Source organism: Micromesistius poutassou (genome assembly GCF_964030765.1).
Source record: "Micromesistius poutassou genome assembly, chromosome: 11".
Taxonomy (NCBI): domain Eukaryota; kingdom Metazoa; phylum Chordata; class Actinopteri; order Gadiformes; family Gadidae; genus Micromesistius; species Micromesistius poutassou.
The window spans coordinates 13,420,003-13,426,724 of record NC_140281.1 but is presented as its reverse complement, the minus strand read 5'-3'; positions in this window follow the sequence as shown (position 1 = coordinate 13,426,724).

Genomic DNA, 6,722 nt, shown 5'->3' with positions numbered 1-6,722 from the left:
CCGTGACCGACGCGCCAACCGGATTACCGCCGAGCGACTGACAACAGAGGTGAGAGCCGTGTGACTGTAAACTCAGAGTACAAGAGCGCAAGACGTGTGAAATGGATTCCAACCTTTATGCGGGAGACGTTGACATCTCACAGAATAATGCCCGCTTGTGTTCTTAATCCCGGCGTCCGAGAGGCGTGGCGGATCCGTCTGATAGGTGGGATCCCAGAAGACAGCCCTGATGTCTTCACTCATCGTCTCCCCGGGGGAGACCTACCCATTGACGGCTGTCAGCAGGAAGCTGTCAGACGTGGCGTTCTGTCCTCCTCAACCGCCCGCATCAGCTCGTACTGGTGGGGCAGAGGCCTTCGCCATGAGCTGTTCCTCAGAATACGATAAAGAAATAGAAAGTATTACATGTATGTATATATATACAGGCACTACATGGATGTATGGACGCACGCACTCATACACGCACATGCACACGCACACACACGCACGCACACACACACACACACACACACACACACACACACACACACACAGATGAACACAGACACACACACAGTCACACACACACACACACACACACACAGACGAACACAGACACACACACACACATACTGCACACACACAGACGCACACACACACACAGACGCACACACACACTCACACACACACACACACACACACACACACACACACACACACACACACACACACTCACGCAGACACACAATCGTGCAGTGCCCTCCAAGAGGCTTTAGTTAAGGTAAATGTATAATTTGATTATAAATGATGTGATGTTTAAATTGGTTTTATTATGCCTGATTAATTATGCATTGCCGGTTGCATACATTAAACATGATCAACTGGGAACTTAAAAAAACGTTCTCATTTTATAAAATCACTGGGGAGCACGGTTGGGGACTTGAAGAGAGGAGGCGCAGGGGGGAATTGCAGATAGGGGGGTCTCAGGGGGGAGGTGGAGTGGGGGGTTGGGGGGGGGGGGGGTGCAGATAGGGGAGTCTCAGGGGGAAGGTGGAGTGGGGAGGTGCAGATAGGCGAGGTGCAGATAGGTGAGGTGGAGATAGAGGAGGTGGAGGTAGAGGAGGAGGAGGTAGAGGAGGTGTGCGGGGGAAGTGTGGCGAGAGGAGCGGGAGATGGAGAGGAGGAGGCGGGAGGAGGTGAAGCAGGCCACGTTTGGTCTCTCTGGTGTCAGAGTTTAGTCAAGAGGAGGAGAACCCTACTGTCACCAGAGAGAGAGAGGGAGAGAGGGAGAGAGGGAGGGGGAGAGGGGGAGAGAGGGAGAGAGGGAGGGAGAGAGAGAGAGAAAGAGGGAGGAGGAGAGAGGGAAGGGGAAATATAGAGCGACAGAGAGAGACAGAGACATGGAGAGAAAGAAGGAGCGAGAGAAAGAGAGACATAGAGAAAGAGCAGTGAAGCGAGGATAATGTAGTCAGTGTTCAGTTTGCTCAGCACCTTCTGGCTGTCAGCTTGATGTAGGAACTGTCTGCATCAGTGTGTGTGTGTGTGTGTGTGTGTGCATGTGTGTGTGTGTGCGTCAATGTTTGGCGTGGTGAAGCCAGGTTGATATTTTATATAATGGTTTAGATGTTTTGTATGCAATGTTGTCTGGTATGTGTTTGGTATGTGTATGGTATTTATAGTATTTGTATGATATATATGGTATGTCGGCATGGGGTAATTAAGTGTTGTATATATGGTATGTATGTGGTATTTATGTATTATAAATATCATATGTATGTGATTTAAATGGTTTATGTATGGTATGTTTATGGTATGTATGAGGTATGTGTATATATGGTATATAAAGTATGCTATGTGGTATGTTTATGGTATATATATGGTATGTGTACAGTATGCATGCTATGCTATGTGATACGGCTATGGTATATGGTATGTGTATGTATTTGTATACTATGCTATGTGCTATGTGTGTGGTACGGTACGTGTATGGTGTGTATAATGTGGCTCTGGTATACTGTTGAAGGCGGTGAGGTAGAGCTGCAGGTGTTACATGACAACAGGCTCATTAAAGCAAAGTGCTGAGTAATGAGATTGGTCCACAAGGCGGGTTCTAACCTGCGGTCCAATCATATCACTGATCAACTCTTGCCTCCTGCTCTTCAATATTTATACCCCGCTGGGAATCAGTTGTCAATGTTAGGGATGAGAGGAGAGGAGGGTAAGAGGAGAGGAGAGTGAGATTAAAGGAGAGGAGAGGACAGAGGGAGGAGATGAGAGGAGAGGAGAAGGGAGATGGGAGGAGCAAAGAGAGGAGAGGGGAGGAGAGGAGAAGAGAGGAGCAGAGAGGAGAGGAGGGAGGGAGGAGAGGGGAGGAGAGAAGAGAGAGAAGAGAAGAGGAGAGGACAGAGGGAGGAGAGGAGAGAAGAGAGGAGCAGAGAGGAGAGGATGGAGGAGAGGGGAGGCGTGGGGATGTGTAAGGAGAGTAGAGGACAGGACACATGAAGAGAAGTAAAGAAAGAAGTCTTTATTATAGAAGACCGTTTAATCGTCTATGTAAGAAAATTCTGCATTATAACCTCCATCAATCTTTAAGCATCTTGAATCTGAGATTATACTCTTTATACTACTTATACTATTAATACTACTTATACTACTAGCACCACTACAGTATGACTACTGATCCTATACTCCTAATACAAATATACTAATTCTACTACCTGTAATTCTACTGATACTTATATTTCACACAACTGCAAATCAACAATACCTGTAATACTAACCCTACTTCAAGTTCAAAACAAGCACACGCACACAGCTGAGAACATGTATAGTAGGCCTACAGTAGCAAAGGCTGCGGGTTTGATTCCCTGTGGAGGAAACGCATTGGGTATTCCACCCACTGGTTTGAATAATTCACACTGCTTCGCTATTCTTAGCTAGCACCCAGAGAGCTAGCCAGTTAGCCAGTTAGCGAGCTAGCCTTATGTTTGTTTAGACCACAGCTCACCCCACTTATGTATTGGCTGTGTACACTCTATAATCAAGTTCAGCTAAATATTTTAAGTTGTTTAGTATTATTGATGAATATTCGACTATATAAGTCGACTATATAACTTATAACAACTTTGAATTTCATTGTACTGTGTATAATGACAATAAAGGCTTTCTATTCTATGCTTTCTATTCTACCAGAACTTAAACTTAAACTCTAGAAGTAGTCAATGCATAGTCAATGTTTGAGCTTGACAAGAGAGAGAGAGAGAGAGAGAGAGAGAGAGAGAGAGAGAGAGAGAGAGAGAGAGAGAGAGAGAAAGAGAGAGGAAGTTAGGAAAGGGAGCTATATTGTATATGTATATATATATATATATATATATAGAGAGAGAGAGAGAGAGAGAGAAAGAGAGAGAGAGGGAGAGAGAGAGAGAGAGAGAGAGAGAGAGAGAGAGAGAGAGAGATAAAGAGAGATAAAGAGAGAGGGATGAGGAGAGAGAGGGAGAGATATAGAGAAATAGAGAAACGGGGGTAGGTAGGGGGAGATGAGAGGAGCGAGACACAAAGACAGAGGAGGTGAGGAAGGACTGATGGAGAGTAGAAGAGGGAGGGGAGAGAGACAGACAGAGAGAGATTGTGAGAGAGGGAGAGAGATGGAGAGTGAGTGAGAGTGAAAGAGAGAGAGACAGAGAGAGATGGAGACTATGGTAACACACAGGGTCAATTCCTACATGCAGCAGTGGATGAGAGTAGAATAAATATATTAAAACAACGGGATGGCCTAACATAACGGTGTATATCTGGTTTAGCGGGATATGAATTGATATGAAACAGTGAGTGTCTCACGATATGAAGCAGTGAGTGTTTAACGGACTAATGAAAGGGTTACTCTGATGTCCGCGGTGCCAGGTTTCACGTTTGCCGCCACCTCTTCTCTCCGTGAATTATTGATTATTGGCAGACTGTTGCTGGCGGAGCCAAAGAGACGCGGAACAACCGGAGTGGAGTCCCGGGCGGACTGGATCTGCACACACAATCCTTGTCCGGTGTTCTGACCACATTGGAGACCAGCAACGTATAAATTGTATTGATAAATGTTGTATGATATTACAACAGATGTTGCACTTCAATTGTTTCAAAGACGTGACTCATTATTTTACTGGTAGATTACAAAAGGTGTGAAAATAGGAGGAGAGTGACAGCCGGAGATAGAGAGAGAGAGAGAGAGAGAGAGAGAGAGAGAGAGAGAGAGAGAGAGAGAGAGAGAGAGAGAGAAAGAGAGAGGGGGGGGGCCTGAAACAGACTCTCTTGTTGTCTCTTCCTTCCTCGCCCTCATTCTCTCTTAATTTCAGTGCCGAGTATGTGAAATCTCTCTCTGTACAGTTTATCAATGTGACTCTCCCCTCTCTCTCTCTGCAGAATGACCCCCACCCCCCCTCCCCCTCCCCCTCCCTCCAAACTCTGCAACTGCCACCAATTGATCACTTATTGGTCGATAATCAGGTATCTGTCTGCTAGGCTGCTTATTGGTCAATACAAAGGTATCCATTTAGCAAGGGGCTGTTGATTTATTCAGTCTACTCTGGTGTGTGTGTGTGTGTGTGTGTGTGTGTGTGTGTGTGTGTGTGTGTGTGTGTGTGTGTGTGTGTGTGTGTGTTTTGTTATGTCAGGTGTTAGATAGGGGGCTTGACCCACTACCTAAACCAAAGTCTTCAGCATGCATCATCCCAATCAGATTTTTCCACTAAAATGTGCGGTTCTGTGGCATTACCAACTTTTGGTCAGGCTCTCCGTAGACTGCAGGTGTTTCTCCTCACATGAGTCAGGCGGACTATTTATGTGGCCAGGTGAGCACGGCGCTATAAGCTTTTTTGCTCTGGCTACCTGGACACAAATTGTCACGTTTTCAGTTCCACTGTAAACGAAACAGTTTGTATTATAGCCTAATCACAGAGTAAGACCCACAAATCTCAACGAAACACAATAAACAATGGCCTGTGAACTGCGTGTGTGTCTCTATGTTATCATCTTTACGAATTAAACTGATTCTTGGAGTTATATCAAGAAAATGGCGGATTTCCCCCCCCCCCCCCCCCCCCCAGTCAGAAGGATCCACTCCAGGACTGGGCTCCATATCTCGTTTTCCCGCGCGCCGTGAAGCCGAGCGGTGTTCGGTGCATCTAGCAGCAGATCCTCCGCAGAGCGGACGAACCGGGTCCACAGCCAGGTACCGGAGAGCCCCCCGCGGACCCAGCGAACCGACCCTCGTCCGATACACACCATGATCCGTCACCGCGTCTCGGCAGCCGTGCGGGTGAAACACTGAGGATTACTGGGACGAGGAGGAGACGACTGGACTGGTGTTCATCTGCCAAGCCGCGGTAGGGGTTCCGCGCGTCTGTATTGATCCGGTTATGTTTGATTGTTGAATGAAAACGTTCCGAGTCGCGTCACTTGGACACGTCCACGAGATGATCCTCATCTCCGCTGGGCTTCCGCGTTAGTGCTGGGCTTTCATTCTTTCATCATCAGCATCATCATAATAATAACATCATCTACATCATCTCGAATGCTGTATCGGAGACATGACATGAAAATCAACGCCGTTACTATCGGTGTTCGTGTTTTAATTGAATTCAAGTTTAATTATGGGGGCTTATGTGTTGCTCTTTTATTTTCCTCGACCAACCCACCCCGTCATGATGAAAGATATATAGATTAGATATAAGATTTCCATCACTGATATCAACACCAGCTCTGTGATTCAAATATTAAAAATACCGCGGGGATGAGAGATGGCCGGACACATGGATGGAGATGTCTGGGTCAACTTGGTGGAACCGTTCAGAAAACAGTGGATCAGAGGGGAGATGTGTGTGTGTGTGTGTGTGTGTGTGTGTGTGTGTGTGTGTGTGTGTGTGTGTGTGTGTGTGTGTGTGTGTGTGTGTGTGTGTGCGCTGCTCTGCTCACAGTGCGTAAATCTGGGGCTCTACAGCAACGTTTGTTGTTGCTGTTTTGTCATATTTATGTAATTTCTGCATAATTATTCATCCACGTCTATTGGGAAGACCGTAAGGTGGTGGTCCTAGATTTTAAGTGTGTATTTATGTGTGTGTATATATGTATATGTATATGATGTGTAATTGAGTCATCAGGTTATTGTTGGACAGTGTTTTTCTAAATGTGTCGGTCACTACGTCACGGAGGAGTCGCACCGGAGGTCGACGGAGGAATAAATGACCGTCATTACCGCGTGTCGGTGACTTGTCTCTAATTATCTCTCTCGGAGGCGCTGGCGGACCTATTAGAGGCCACGCAACGTGATCTGGGCCAGAAGGTCAACAATGGAGAGAGAGAGAGAGAGAGAGAGAGAGAGAGAGAGAGAGAGAGAGAGAGAGAGAGAGAGAGAGAGAGAGAGAGAGAGAGAGAGAGAGAGAGGAATAGGGAGAAAGAGATGTGGATAATGATGGAGGGGTGAATATAGAGAGAGGGAGGGAGATGGAGAGACTAGGTGAAGAGAGGTGGAGACAGAGGGAAGGAGAGGGATTGAGCTGAAATTATGGAGTGGGAGAGGAGAGCGAGGTACATGGGGGAAGACAGAGAGAGGGGGGTGGTAAATTGAATTTGGTTTGCAACAAGAAACATTTTTAATGAGTTTTCCTCTGACTCTCAAAGCGTTACACAGTAACGTCAAGACAAACAGGTTTGATAGATGAATATTTTAACCTAGGTTCTATAGATTAATGTTCAAC